General features: G+C 54.0%; 1 protein-coding gene and 1 long non-coding RNA gene across 10 annotated transcripts in view; one reads left to right on the forward strand and one right to left on the reverse strand.

Moving 5' to 3' along the window:
- The window catches only part of DAB2IP (DAB2 interacting protein), a 189,364-nt gene that overhangs the window by 90,956 nt on the left and 82,979 nt on the right, over positions 1–15,429 (forward strand). The window lies entirely within an intron of this gene.
- LOC140605665 (uncharacterized) lies at positions 6,731–15,387 on the reverse strand. The gene is made up of 4 exons (XR_012008238.1): positions 15,352–15,387; positions 13,353–13,497; positions 11,824–11,970; positions 6,731–9,901 (listed from the first exon to the last, which is right to left on the reverse strand). It is a non-coding gene; the product is annotated as an uncharacterized lncRNA (long non-coding RNA).

Consider the following 15,429-nt stretch of genomic DNA (forward strand, 5'->3'; position numbering starts at 1 on the left):
CCAGCCTGCAAGGAGGGCCAGGACACTGACACCTGGGTGACCCTGACCAGTCAGCTGGAGCTGAGGCCGAGTCTAGCCTTCCCCAGGCCTAGGGAGGGCCACAGCCACTGGGGACCAAGCTTTCAGGGGCCTGAGGGAACAATGACTAAGAATGATGTAGACACCTGCACTGTGCTTCTGGGTGTACATTCGTGATCTTTTTTATTTTTTATTATTTTATTTTTTTAAGATGTTATTTATTTATTCATGACAGAGAGAGAGAGAGAGAGAGAGAGAGAGGCAGAGACACAGGCAGAGGGAGAAGCAGGCTCCATGCAGGGAGCCCGACGTGGGACTTGATCCCGGGTCTCCGGGATCACACCCTGGGCGGAAGATGGCGCTAAACTGCTGAGCCACCCGGGCTGCCCTCGTGATCTTTTTTAACTCTCAAGATAGCCCGGAAGCTGAAACTTTGATCACCCCATATCACAGATGAGAAAGTTGAGGTTCAGAGATGGGAAGTCCCTCAGCCATGCTCTAAATGCCAACAAATGGTGGAGCCAAGATTGAGACCCAGCCTGTCTGGTACCAGAGTGTGCACTCCTGCTCATGAGCCCCCACAGCCCCCCAAAGCCTCTCCGTGTGGCTTTTTACCTGTTCCCCTTTCTTTTGCTGCTCTGATAGATGTATCATCACGCCCTGACATTGCTGTCAGTTGCAGCTCTTTAATTGCCAGGTAGGCTTGGCATCTTTCCGGCAGTGGCACCTTCCCTCTGTTTTCTGGTGCAGAAACCACACATGGGGCAGAGCCAGCCCCAGCCTCCTGAGCCCCCGACCCTCAGGACTCACAGTCCCGCCTGCACGAGTGGGCTCTGCAAACTGGAAAATGTGTTCACTTGTCGTGTTACCCATTTCTCACGGCAACCCCCCAGGGGAGGGACGGGAAGTTGTTTGCCTAATGTCACATGGCTCCAGAGTGATGGAGCCCCGCATAGTTGCCAGGACTGTTGGACACTCACTTTTTGTGTCCCTACCTGGGCACCTTGGTCCTTTTCTTTTCTTTCATTTTTTTTTAAAGATTTCATTTATCTATTAATTAATAGACTCAGAGAGAGAGGCAGAGACACAGGCAGAGGGAGAAGCAGGCTCTCCGGGAGGAGCCCAATGTGGGACTCGATCCCAGGACCCCGGGATCATGCCCTGAGCTGAAGGCAGATGCTCAACCACTGAGCCACCCAGGTGTCCCACCTTGGTCCTTTCCTGTGTGCAACAGTTAAGGAAAGGGATGTGAGGTTTTTTTCCTTTTTTCTTTTTTTTAAGATGTATCTATTTTAGAAAAAGAGAGCGCCTGTGCATGTAAGTAGATGGGAGGGGCAGAGGGAGAGGGAGAGAGAGAGAATCTTAAGCAGACTCTACATTGAACATTGGAGCCTGACATGGGGCTCAATCCCACGACCTGAGTTGAAACCAACAGTTGGACGCTGAACTGACTAAGCCACCCAGGCATCCCAAGGGGTGTGGGTTTCTCTATCCTGGGGTAGTGCTCGGAGTTTGGAGGTGCTTGCTGGAGAGCTCAGAGGTGGGGAAGTGGGTTCAAATCCTGACTCTTCTGTGACCTGTGAGACCTCGTTAGTCACTCAGCCTCTCTGAGCCTCGAGGCGGCATCAGGAAAGAATGGAATGTTCATCCTTCTTTGAAGGGCTGTGGCGCACGTCCATGAGTCCTGGTGCATATGAGCCCAGGTCTCACCCGAGGTAGACACTTAATACAGAAAATCCACCACTGTCCTTGGGATTGTGTTTCCCTTTTTTTTGCTTCAGAACGGTGCATATCTAGGGAGGGTCATGGTGGACAGTGGAGGGCAGGTTGGTTGGGGGAAGCTGGGAGGGGCGCCTGGCTTTGGTGTTGGGGACACACTTGCACGCAGTCCCTGTGTGGGACCAGAAGCACACCCTGTTCCCCTGCCCCACCTTACATTTGCTCACATGCACTCCCATAAGCCACATCCTCATGCTCTTGGCTGACTGCCGCTCTGTGTAGCCCCCTGAGGGAACCTGGGGAACATAGTTTTGCCTGGGGGAGGTAAGGGAGACAGTACAGGGTATATTTGAATAACTGGTGTCTTTGCTGCCATTTGAAACTTGGGTGACAGGATGTCACCACCTCTCACAGAAGTGCCCTTTGCAACCATGTAGTTTAATGGAGGATCAACATGTTGTGTTCTCGAGGACTCATTCTGTCAACCTCCTCTGTTAACACTAAAGCCTGGGAGGGGCTGGGCTTGTGCCAGGTCACCATCCAGCTGGGAGCACTTTGGAGTCTGGGCTCTTTGCATCCATACACGGCCCTTACCTTTTGTGATTTGGCCTAGGACCGCAGTCACCTCACAGGGCATCAGAGGCTCGGTACTGGTCCCACCTCTGTTTTTTGGAGATCATGTGACCCTGGGAGAGCTTCTGTTTACCCTTGTCTAAAACGAGCGGAGTGGACTTTGTTGTTGTTTTTTTTTTATTTATTTTATTATTTATTTATTTATTCATGAGAGATACACAGAGAGGCCGGGACACACAGACAGGGGGAGAAGCAGGCTCCCTGTGAGGAGCCTGAGGTGGGACTCGATCCCCAGACCCAGGATCGCACCCTGAGCTGAAGGCGGCCGCTCAACCTCTGAACCACCCAGGCGTCCCAGAGGGGAGTGAACTTTGTAAGGCAACATGTGGTTTGGGCCTGTGGTAGGCACTTAGATATTTGGATGCCATACCTAAAAGCATGAGCTGTAAAGTCAGCAGACCCAGGGCTGAGCCTCATATCAACTCGTGCCCATCTCTGGCCTTCAGCTCTCATCTAAAGAGCTGATGAGGCCAAGATTCAAACCCAGATCTGTCTTCTCTGTGTCAGTAAGGAATCTTGGAAGGGAGAGAGGAGCGGAGAGGGAAGGTAGGCCGCAAGCTGGGAATGCTGCATCTGCACAGACAGAGGCTCTTCCCAAAGTCCAAGACCCTTAGCACAGCAGCATGCTGTCCCCTGTCACCTGCCATTCCTGTTGGGGACTCATGGTTTGATTTGGGGGGAAGCAATGGTGACTGTGGGGTTGCCCCGAGGCCCCCCAGCCCATCACCTTCCCCAGGCCCAAGCTCCCCTCCTGCAGGCTGGCTCCTTCCCCTCCCCCTCCACTGTCCCCACCCCTCCCATCGACCTTGAGGAGAGCTGGCAGGGCTGGGGTGTGGGAGGTGGCAGAGGCTCTGGGAAACTTGACAGCCAATTGATTCCTCCTCGGGAAGTTGAAAGTGGAGAATCGTGTTTGAAGGTTTAGCTGAAATTAGGTCTCAGGGCTATTTTTTGCAAGATGGAGAAGGAGAAGTGTCAGGGAGGGGAAGGCCCAGGGGGTTGGTGGAAGCTGCAGATAAACTCAATACCACGTTGATTGCAGATGCTTCTAGAAGGGGGGTCTTAGTTCTTTTCAATCACCTACTTTTACTGGATGCTCATTTGTGTATACTCTAGCTGGTCCTGAAGCTGTGATGGAGGTGTGGCTGGGTGCTGTAGAAACCCAGAGCAAGGGTTGGCTAGTAGGGTAGGGAAGAGTTCCTAGAGGAGGCATCTTTGGGGCTGAGCTTTGAGGGATATGTAGGAGTTTGTCAGGAACAAAGGGAGAAGAGTATTCCAGTTGGGGGAGACCTAAGTGCATTGGAGCAAGCCAGTGGCCCTGTGGGATTAGAGTGTTGGGTGAGTCGGAGGCATGAAGTGGGAGAAGGCTGGAGAGGAAAGTGGGTGAAGGCTCTGGGCTTTCCCCTGTGGGACCAGAGAGCCACAGGAGATGCCGGGTGAGAGTAGAACCAGCAGATCTCTGTGGGTGTGGATTCAGGATTTCCCAGCTACTCGCCGTTGTCCACTCCTGCAGCTTCTCTGAACCTTCCCCACGTTTCAGCTGCCTTCCTGTCGTGCGCAGGGTCACGGGCACGTGGACATACACATGCAGGCCCCCTCAACACCACCACTGAAGGCTTTTGGAAATGTTTGCAAGGCCTCCCCTGTACAGAGGGAGGACCGCAGCTCAGAGAGGGGAGGATCCTTTCCCAAAGCCACACAGCGTATCTGGGACAGGGCCTGGAATTGTGCCCAGGTCTCTCTGTCCTCTCATTACCCCCTTGCAGGCCCCCTACACTCTGCTCCCTTGGGCCCTCTCTTCCCTGTACTTGGGAACTTCTGTCTGCCTCCATTAGGTTTCGTGGGAGGAGAGGCTGAAGGGAAGGGACATTTGTGGCTCTGAAGGTCCTCAGAGGCCTCTGATGGCTCCTAATGTGCCTGTTTGCCTCCGTTTGGGTCCCTTCTCAGTGACAGTGGCCCTGGTTAGGCACTGGAGTGGTGGACGGAAATGCTGGGCAAGGCTCACACATCAGATGAGCCAACTCTGTCACCAATCTGTGGCGGAAGTAAGGCCCAAGGAGGGGAGGCTTGCCTGGAACACTGGTCAGGGCTCGTTCTGCTTCACCAGGCTGCTCTGTGCCCACCTTGTACATGCATGTGTGGCCCCCAAGCCAGTGTGGGGATGCCAGCCGTGCAGCGGTGACCGGCTGTGACAGGGCAGTCATGCTGGAGCCTGGACGGGCCACAGGTGAGCGCCTGCTGCCTCTCCTCACAATAGCCTTCTAAGTGGAGCCTTTCAGCTGGAGTGTCCCAGCCTGGTATCTGGCAGGTCGGCGTCCCCTGGAGGAAGAGGTAGGTGGAGAGAGTCTCCCCGCCCATTGCCATTCCTGGAGCCTAATTATTATGAAACCGTTCAAACCTAAAAGGAAAATTGCTGTCAATTTTGTCTGTGTCCACATTCTGCAGAGAGAGGCTCCTTTCCTGCGGTGGGAACTCAGGAGATGGGAACAGATGACCTGGGCATGGGGCCAGGATACTCTACGGGTCAGGGGTGTGGGGGGAACAGCTGTTTGGAGCTTGTAGAACCCACGTCAGGCCTGGGAGGGTGGGCTGTGGTCTTCGGTAGGGTTGGGAGCCTCCCTGCCCTGTTGATAAGTGAGTGGTATCGTTGCCTCTCTTCCCCACTCTGTAAATGGGCACAGGAGCCCCTTGCTCGGTGAGTGGCTGTGAGGGCCCAGTACGTGGCACAAGGGGGGCATTCAGCCCATGTCCATGCCCTGTGTCCCATTCTGGTGGGGGGGCTCACTCTTCCCAGACACCTTCCTCAGAGCCCCCGGTGGTCAGGGAGACACCTCCCTTCTGTACCCATCATTTGATGCCCCCATGTGACTGCCTCTGACACAGCTTCTCGGGCTCAGCCCTGGCACCAGGAGGTGGAGGTGGGTCGAGTGATCCCTGAGGGGCCAGAGACGAAGTTCCCAGGTGGTGAGTACAGGTGGGAGGGAGCTGGAGGCAGCTGCACAGAGCCGTCCCACCAGTTGGGGGCAGCAGAGGGCAGCAAGTGGACGCCTGGACAGCGGCAGCTGCTCCCAGAGGGGAGCTGAAGTCCAAGGGCTCGGTGTGCCCTGGGTTGCAGGGACCCAGCGGAGCTTCACTCCCAGCTGCAAAGCTCACCACTGGGTAGAGGAAACCGTTCAGATTGAGGAGCACCTACGGGCAGCGGGGCCTGGCCCCGGGCTGGCCAGAGAGCTGGCGGACTAGGAGAGAGGACCCTGATTAGGGACCCCAGAGTGGGGAGTGGGGTGAGGCCTGGGGCCAACACAGCCTTCCGGCAGGAGGGGAGGCATAGCCTGAGGGCCGCCAGGCAGCATCGCAGCACTGGGCCACCAGGCTGGCTGGTAGATACTCCAGCATGACTATTTTTTGACAGTTTGCCGAGGTCTTGTTTCATCCTCACCCGTACTTTGAGAGGGAGCAAGGCAGGTCTTCTGGGAGAGTGGGCTGGTGGTCAGAGCCTGGGCTGAAAGAACTGCTTACATGGGTTCAAATCCCAGCTCTGCCAGCCCCTGTGTGGTGGTGAAGTTTTTGCAGAACCTGGCCCACAGCACCAGCCCAGGCTCTGCCAACCGGTGCTGTCATCCTCTCCATTTTATAGATGAGAACACTGAGGCTCAGAGAGGGAAGGGGCATTGTCCCAGGCCACACAGCCAATTGAGGACAGAGCTGGCTTTGGAACCTGGGCCGTGCTATCTCCTGCCTCCTCTGGTCTCCTCTGCCTCCAGCTAGCAAGGCCCCCGAGGGTCAGAAGGTGTCTGAACAGGGCAGACACTCCTGGCATAGAAGAGAGCTGTTCCCCTCATCCCACCCCATCCTGTGGCCCCTGCCCCTGCCATTTCCGGGTGGGGGGCAGGAGACTGGCTTTGGGGGGGGGGTGCAGGCCTCAGAAGCCTTCTTTTCCCGAACCCCTCATGGTACGAGAAAGAAGCAATTGCCTCTGTCACATCAAGTGACATCCATTTGGGTTGGATTATAGACATAATTATCTCTGAGTCTTTGGGTAGGAATGATTTCCAAAGCCAGGAAGCCCTCTTTGGAGGTGGCAGTGATGACATCTGTTTCCAATACAAGACCGAGCATCAGGATGAGTTACTTTTCCAGTAGAATGACTTAAGAATGCCTGAAACAAGCCCTGGTTGTTAGGGCCCTGCCCTGCTCCAGCATCTGAGATGGCTTCTAGGGGGTGGGATGCAGCTCTCCAGCTGGTGCCCGCAAGCCTGCCCAAGCCTCAGGGCCTTCCTCCCTACCGGCTCCTCCTCCCCATTTCCCTGCCTTGAGAGCTTCTTCCCTCCTCTGCCCTCCTCTCGCTCCAGCACGCATCCTCTCCTCTAGGCTTCTGAGCACAGGCTGTGACTTAACCATCTCCCAGACGGTGACTTTCTCAAGGGCAGCAACTGTTCTGATTTATCTGAACCCTGGGCACTGAGATGGGGCCTCCTTTGTGGTGGGCACCTGGATGGGCTTGTGCAGGGAAGGGGTGTGAGAGACATGGAGGCAGAGAATGAATTCAGTGAGTGAGTGCATGGTGGGGAGGGGTGGGGAGCAGAGATCTTCTGGCTGCTGAGAGCCCCACTTGGTGTCTCTGGGGCCGAGTGGCCACCATCTTGGGAAGGAAGGTCAGGACAAGTCACCCAGACCACCCCAGAGCCCTGGTAAGGAAAGACACCAGCCCTTGCTGTGGAATTGACCTTGGCCCCATCCCATGGGTTCCCATAATCCTTCAGGGGCAGGGCTCCCAGGTGAGCCAGGCCTACAGATGGTAAATCACCCAGGAGGAGAAATAGCCTATAAAATCCTTTCCCAGAATGGTGCGTTTTGTATCCTGTAGTGAAAGAGGCTTTAAAAAGCATTGCTCACTCAGGTGAATTTATAGGGCTGCCACCTGCCTTTTGCTTCTCCCTCCCACTAATGTTTGCTTGTCCCTAGGGCCGGGGCACCGTGGGGTCCTGGTGCTCCTTGGTGGCTCTTAGTATAGCACCCCTTCCCTGCCTTGATGCTCCAGGGCTACTCCTGGCCAGTTGGGTACTTGGGGAGGTAGAGGCAGATGGAAAAATCTAACTTCCCAGAAGCTCCCCGTGACCCAGCACAGAGCTGGAGTCCCCACCATTAACACCTTCCTTCCTGAAAGCTGTGGCCGCCAGAAGATCCCTCCTATTTGGTGTCACCTGAGAATGGGCCATCAGGGAGGGGAAAGACGGCATGTGCACACTAGGAAGGATTTAGACCTCAGCTAGACCAATCCCCTCATTGTCCAGATGGGGAAGGTGAGTCACAGAGAGGCTAAGATACTTGATTCAAGCCTCATGGTGTGGTAATGGGATTATGGAAGTGTTTAGGTTCTGGCACAGACTATCTGGATTGACCCCAGCTCTGCCACTTTCTAGCTGTGTGGCCCTTTGAAAGTTGCTTGACCTCTCTGAGCCTCCATTCTCTCATCTGCACGTCGGATTGTGAGAATTAAACAAGGTAAGTCCCATAAATCTCCGGTACAGCCCCTGAAGCTTAGACAGGGCTGCATAAGTACATCTGGTTTTACTCTTACTAGCGCATCGGAATAGTCCTCATTATTATTAATAACAGAGCTGGGTTTTGGACTCATATTTCTTGACTCTGAACATGGTTTTCTTGCCACTCAGCCAGGCGGCCTCTGCTGAGAGTGTTTGCTCATGTGGAGTGTGCAGAACACAGGGCCTGGGGAATAATCACCGACATCATTGAGTCACCCCAGGAAGGCTGGCCTGGTGCTGGGACCTCTGGCAGGGCTGGAAGGGTGGCAGAGGGAGAAGGTGGCGATCCTGCTGCAGGGGTGAAGCTCCCTGAGGGAGTCAGCTTCCCTGCAACCACACGGTCCTCAGTGCTGGACTCCCCACCCAGGGTCAGAGCTGGCCAAGGGCTTAAAGGGCTGATGGAGTGTTTGTGGCTGTCCAGACCTCTGGGAAGTCTGATTATGCTAAGGCAAGTGTCAGCTAGCCAGAGGATTTATGGGGCAGTGAGTCACTCCCTGGCTGCTCTGGGTTATCACATCCCTTCCTGAGACCTCAGAAATGCGTGTCTGATTTCTGTTTACTGATGCCACTCGGTCCTGGGCACTGGCACATGTCAGGAGGGTCTCTCTTGTCCTCATTTCCCCCCTCTCATCTGCACGTGCTCACCCTCTTCCTAAGCAGGTGCCCCCTTCCTCCTTCCTTTCAGACTTCCTTAGGGGAGACCCCTTGACCTGGGTGTCTTCTGCACTGTGCATATGCGAGGGGTCGTGCCCCATGTTATCAGCCTGGGCTCAAGTGGTGGTGTGTAACTGGAGGTCAGAGGGGCCTGTGATCTCTCCATGGGCCTCTGAGGCAGCCAGACTTACGGCTTTCCTATACCTCTGTACCATTGCCTCTGCTGTGATTCTGCCTGGAGTGCTGCTGTGCGGCTTCCCTACCCCTAAATAATCTCAGCAAGACCACTCACTGCCTCACTTTCAATGTTTCTATTATGCTCCCAAATGCTGCCTCCTCCAGCAAGCCCACCCAAATTGACCACAAATGGAGCCCCTTAAAAAACCTCCCAGAGCATATTCTCATCTTTTTCTTTTTTCTTTTGTATCATAAACATTTGTTAATTCCTTCAGGAAGTATTTAGGAATACCTGCCAGGTGTCCTGCCCTGGAACCCAGGCTACCATGGACCCCACAGTCCTGTGAGGGAGGAAGGCATGAAATAAACACATGTATAATTAGAACTGTGGTAAGTCTGCAGAGTGACCTGGCATCACCTGAGGGCATCTGGTAGGCCTATGAGGAGAGACTGTAGGGTGTGCAGGATCCACTTGGGCCAAGGGGGCCTCCATTCCAGGCAACGGAAACAGCCTGTGCCAAGGCCCTGTGGCAGGAGGGGATGGCAATTCTGAGAGTCGCACTGAAGACGCCAGGGTTGGAGCCCAGGGGATGGATCATGAGGGGCCTTAGGGGCCTTACCAAGGAGCTAGGCTTTTATCTCCAAACCCTGGGAGCTATGCAAGGGGGTGAAGCTGGTCAGTGCAGGATCTGATCTGCTTTTTCAGGGACCCCTCTGGATGCCCTTGGAGAATGGACAGGGTAAAGGGGGCAAGACTGGAGATAGTACAGCAGCAAAGAGGCTCCTGGGAGTGTCTAGGAAGGGTCAGGGCCGCCTCTCCAGCTAGACTTTCCTTGAGGGCAGAAAGTCCCTTCCAGGACTCAGCTCAGGGGCAGGCTCAGGGAATACACCCTGAATGAGCCTTGATCAGCAGCCTTCCCCATCAGAGGAGATTTGGGTCCTACAGTTTGCTTTGATAAACTCCTGCCCTGTTTCCTTCTGGCTAATATCTGGACTGGCCCTTGGTGATCAAAGTCCAAGCAATAAAAACCATTACAATGACCATATTGATGATAGTAGCTAATGTATAGTGAGTGCTGGGAAATGGGCTCAGTTCTCTTACATGCATGATGTCATTGACTTGTGACAACAACCTCGAGGTGGCTTCTGTTGTCCTCATTCTACAGAAATTGAAACAGACTCAGACGGTTAGGTCACTGGCCTCAGGCCCATAGCCATTAAGGGTAGAACCTTTTGCTACCATGCCTCTTGGGGGAGGGGGGGGGTGAAGATTATTTGCATCTCACCCGCACCTTCCTAGAGACTGAGGTAACCCTAGGACTTAGGTGGAGCTTTAGGCATGATGATGGCAGAAGGAGAAATGTTTGGGGCGGGGTTCTCTAGCTGCGGATGGGGTGGGGCCCAGAGGAATAGCATGCCACATTGCAAGACTCCAAGAAACCATGTGTTCAGGGAGCTGAGAAGGCCAGTTTTTAGGGTGTGAGAGAAGCAAATAGAATGTCCCTGAGATTCTGGGATAGAGTGAGGTGCTGGACACAGATCAGGGGAACTATATAGTAGCAGCAGCAGCAGCAGCAGCAGCAGCAGCAGCAGCAGCAGCATTTTCTCCCCTTGGTCCTGAGATCTGGGCTTCTAGATCTTTGAACGTGGCTCTTTGGGTAACTTTCCCTTCCTGCTGTGCTTGTGAACTTGAGTATATATGGGGTGGCATTTGCCCCATGTATCATTGTGTGTGTGCCTGGTGACAGTTGAGTATGTATTTGTGATCTTCTTTTGTTGTTTGTGTATCTTTATTTGCACAGTTCCTGAGTGCATGTGTGTATTTGTATGTGTGCTGGTCAACGTGCTTATTGGTTTCTGTGTGTGGTGGTGGTGAGACTTGTATGTTTACACCTGCATTTCTTTGTGGGCACACCCCCTCCTCATGTGTCTTTGTATGCATGCATATCCTTCAATTTGTGTGCATTTCTGGCTGTGTGTATTTCACCATGTGAATGGTTTAAATGTGGTTGTTGGGCAAGGGTGACTGATGTTTAACCAATGAGTGACCAATGAGTGTTAAATGGAAGAGTGATCCTTATGTACCAAGGCCCAGCCCCCTGCTGGCTCTCATGGCTCATGACTGGGTTCCTTTTGTGTGATCTGAGTTGTCTGGCTGCCTTTTCTGGGTAAGTTGGAGTGTGGAGGTCTTACGTTCAAAGGATCAAGCAATTGCAGAGGGTTATGTGCGCATATAGGGTGGCCTGCGAATGGGCGGCTACCGGGCAGGCACTAACCTGGCTTAAAATGCCAGTCCTCTTTCACTGTCATGATCTCTGACCTTTCAGAGACTCATTAGTGAGTCATCCCCCAGCTGGGACCCTCTCTGATGATCCACATCTCCCAAGGAAGGAGGCCAGGGAAGCCTGGCAGCCTCCTGAGGGCAGAGCCCCAGCAACAGGGAAGGAGTACAGGAAGAACAGTGCATCGGAAGGGTTTGGGCAAAGCCAGAGGAGTCGCTGGTAGGTTGGTGCCCGGCCTGGGAGAGCCCAGATGAGGAAGGCACCTGCTCTAGCTTCAGCTTTTTAGAATCACCAGGCATCAGTGCTGGAATGGAGCTTGGTGATCACCCAGCCCAGCCCTTATAGTAAGAAGGGAAGACTGAAGCCTGGAAAGAGGAAATGTGGGGAGCCTGAGAGGTTCTTGAAGAGTGAGGTACTAGTCTTGCAAAGAGCACTGGGTGTGGAGATAGGATACCTAGGTTCTTCTGTGCTTCTTCCACTGGCTTGCTCAGTGGCTCTGGGCAAGTCCCCCTGCACTCTGGGCCTCGTGTGCCTTGTCTGTACCATGTGGGCATTGGCCTGGCTGCCTGATCTGGGCCCTCTCCGCTCTTGCTGTGACTCTGGAAGCAGGACCTCTTCCCTGGAGCCTTAGCCTGCTGAGGTGTCGGAGCTGCCTGTGGGCCAGGGAGCCCAGCAGATCTCCTCTCCTGGGGCTGAGAGAGGTGGAACTATCTAGATGGGGTCTTCCCCTCCCTTTCTTGGGTTTTTAGGTGTGATTTTGGCATTTGTGCAAAGCTGCGGATAGATACTGAGAGACACACCTGTTAAAAGAGTTTCTTTCCTTGAAGGCTTTCTGGATGCAGGCCTTAAGGATGGCTCCTGGGCCAGGGGAGAGTCCACCAGGTTCTGCCTCCATCCTGGGCACAATCTCAGAGGGAGTCAAAGGCAGGTCAGGCCCGCTCATTGGTCTGTATGTTAGGAGGGGAGAAGGTGATGAAGACAGGATGGCAGATGCAGTACCCATCAGATGATAGCATTGAGGGAGGGGACTTACCCTTCACAGAGCACCTGCTGTATGCCAGGCGCAATGCTCAGCACTTCACACTCAGGTTTGGAGATGGCTTAGAGACCAGTGGTGACATGCTGCCTCTGGGTGCCCAAGGAGTTGTGCTGGAATGCAAACCTGTGGTCCCCGAGGTAACTCATGTGTGAGGCCTGTGTGAGGCTGGGCCTGGGCGGGGCGTCCCCTCCTGGAGCTGCCAGGTCCTCACCTGTGACAGCACTCTGCTCAGGGAGAGGTTGCCTCCCTTCTTTCCTCTGGTCTGGCCTGTGGTCCTGGGAGGTTGGGGCTGAGCTGTCAGTTCCCAGTCTGGCCTTCTGTGCATATGTGTGGGCACATATGTACCGGGCCCTCACCCTGCCCGCCCCAAGGGCTCGAACCCGCAGCTTGGCCACCAATAGCCCTGCCACTCTCAGCGAGTGGCTTAACTTCTCTGAGCCTCTCTTTCCCCACCTGAAAACCTCAAACGTTCTGCATTCTGCAGCATACATTCTCCCTGCATTCCCAATAACAGGCACTGGACCCTCCTGGGCCTCCCTCTTAGGGCCTGGGAGGGGTTTGGCGGGGACCACGGGCAGTGATTCGGCAGAGCAAAAGCGCCATAACTGGTCATCTCTCCTCATTGGCATCACTTGGAATTGACTGACATGGGGGAATGAACAAATCGTGGGCTGGAATTCTTCAAGGCCCTTGAGAAAATTTCTCTGAACATCCCAAGGAAGGGGTAAGCAGGGTTAGGGCCAGATGTCAGGATGGTGGCCTTGTGGCTGGAAAGGGGGTGGGGGAGCTGCCGAGAACTGGGGTCCCTCCAGCCAGAGACCCCACGGGACTCTCTGTCTTCCACTCAGGACTGCCCTGCGCGTTAGTCAGTGACAGATGGAAGCTCAGGCGACCCTGGGGATCAGCTGGAATAGGCAGCGGGCTGTCACAGAGTGGGTGGAGGGTACGCAGCTGTCCCTACTCAGCCCCACAGGCAGTAGCCTTGGGCCCAAGCCCCTGAGACCTTAGCTGACCTAAGTGCTGAAAAGCTACCTAAAGAGCACAGGGGAACGTGGCTGTGGGCTGTGATAGTAGAGGCCGAACTCCCCATCCGAGGAGGCAGCAGGCTCCATCCTTGCAGAGGGCACTGGCTGCTCCCTGAGTTTTCCGTCCTGCTCTAGTGAATGAAAGCCGAGGCCTCCCCCTGAGCGGCCCTGGCTGCCCGTGGCTCACACACTTTGTACGTTGGGAGTCTCTGTGAGGTTGCTTTAGAAAAAAGTGCTTGTTTTAAAAGCGTTTGAAACTACCAACCTGGATGACATTCTGTAGCTCTGGGATCATTCCGCAGGCACGCTCATTCATCCACTAGGCATGACACCAGCCTGTCCTTGCTGTGAGACAACCTTCAGGCTCCTGGGAGGGCCCAGACAGACTCCCGCCCGTGGTGGTTATGTACCTTCTCAGGGCAAAAATCGGTGGCTGCACTATAGCCGACGTCAGTAATGATGATAATAAAGCTGGCAACTATTGTGTTTAGTGGCTTAATTTTACTGGTGATATCTTGCCTCATTTGATCCTTCCCACAACTTTCTGAAGTACGTATCATCCTTAGCCTATTTTACAGATAACAACACTGAGGCTTGGAGCCGGCCCGTGGCTGGCAATGCAGAGTGGGGGTGGGAGTGGGGCAGGCAAACCAGGGCTCAGATCCAGCTCCACAGCAGTCCTAGAAATTGGGCCTCCAGAACCCTGCTTTACTGAAGGAAGGGACATGATTTGCCCAATGCCTCTCACTAAGGTTGACTTAGGTTTAGAATGAGATTTTCTGACTTGAATTTGGAGCTGCAGCTGCCTCCAGAAATCATGACCCTGGACCTGCCCATGAAGCTCATCTCCCTTTAGCCAGGCCAGGGCTGGGTGGGAAGCCGCCCTTGGCCCTCTACTACATGGAGGAGGTCAGTAAGCAACCTGTGAGGCTGGGCGGAGTAGGTAACTGGATTCTGGGGTCTTCGGTTAACCTTGCTCTGCGATTTTGGGAAAGTCCCTTTCCCTCTCTGTGTCTCATTCACCCTTATATACAGTCTCCTGGATCTGAGTCTTCTTCCAGCTGTGGCTTTCTGGGATAGTGAACCTTTGCTAAGCCTGCTATATGCAGAGCCCTGAGCTGGGTCCTCTGGTGCCCTGAAGGTCCTCCAGGGTAGGCGTGTATGGTGTGATGGAGTTATGTACCCCATTCCCTGAAGAATCACTCTCCCAACAGATCTGAGCCTCCTGTCCTCTTATTAATCTGCACACTGTTCCCCTCATAGTGTTAACAGCTGTCTTGGTCACTGTGTCTAGCACATAGTAGGCTCTCGGTAAATGGGAATGAATTAATTAATGAATGTTACAGCATCTGAGACCCCAAGGTCATGGTTGCTGTGGTGGGGGATGGTAGGCTTCAAGGAGGAGGCAGCTTGTCAGAGGAGCATTAAGTCTAGCCTGAAGGGGAGGGGTGGGGAAGAGGAAGTGACACTTGTCCCACTCAACCTCCTAGAAGGAAGAATGCTTTTTTAAAGAAAACCTCAGAAATAGGATAAAGCTGTCAGGATAGCTACATAATGACTACATAAATTGTGAAAAATGCCTCGTGGTTCTTTATGCCACTAGAGTGTAAAAATGTGAAATTTTCCTTAGTGTAGAAAATAAAAACCAAGATAAAGTACAAGCCCGTCGGGGAACTTGCTTGACAACACCTGTGAGGGAAGACCCCATCCAAGTGAGCCAGGTGCATCTCCCCTCCCCGGTGTACCAGGCAAGAAGCCAAGGTTGGGACGCCCAGCGCTTTCAGAGAAGTGCAGATTCCTGCCTTGTTGCCGAGTCTCCTGAAGAGCCTACCGAAGAGCCTGCCACCATTTGTGGTTGCTTTCCACTGGGGATTTCTCTATGGATGATGGTCCCTCCTGTGGCCTCTAACACCTAAGAAATACTTGCTGAACTACAGCTGGTTAGAATAGTTTGGGTGACGCTGAGCTCCCCGATGAGAGGCATTTGGACCCCGTTGCCTGGGAAGACCTGGATGAGGTGGTGTTTTGGGTAGGCCCTGGAGGATGTGCAGAGTTCTGGCAGGTGACTGCAGGAATAGGTGTCCCACAGATGTGAGAGACCAAGGGAGAAGAAAGGGTAAGGTGGGGGTGGGGGTGGGGGGTGGGGGCGGGAAGATGGGGAAAAGGGAAAACCTGAAGAGGGTGGGCAGAGGAGGGGGGTCCTGTGCAAAAAGCTCTGGCATCAGACCGGCCCGGAAACTGTGTTCTTGGGCAAGTCACCTCACCTCTCTCAGCCAGGTTTCTTCATTTGCAGAAAGGGGTCCTGTTTTTCTGTCGTTTTCTCATTTGTGTGGGTGACATGA

The sequence above is a fragment of the Canis lupus genome, chromosome 16 (assembly GCF_048164855.1).
Source record: "Canis lupus baileyi chromosome 16, mCanLup2.hap1, whole genome shotgun sequence".
Lineage (NCBI taxonomy): Eukaryota > Metazoa > Chordata > Mammalia > Carnivora > Canidae > Canis > Canis lupus.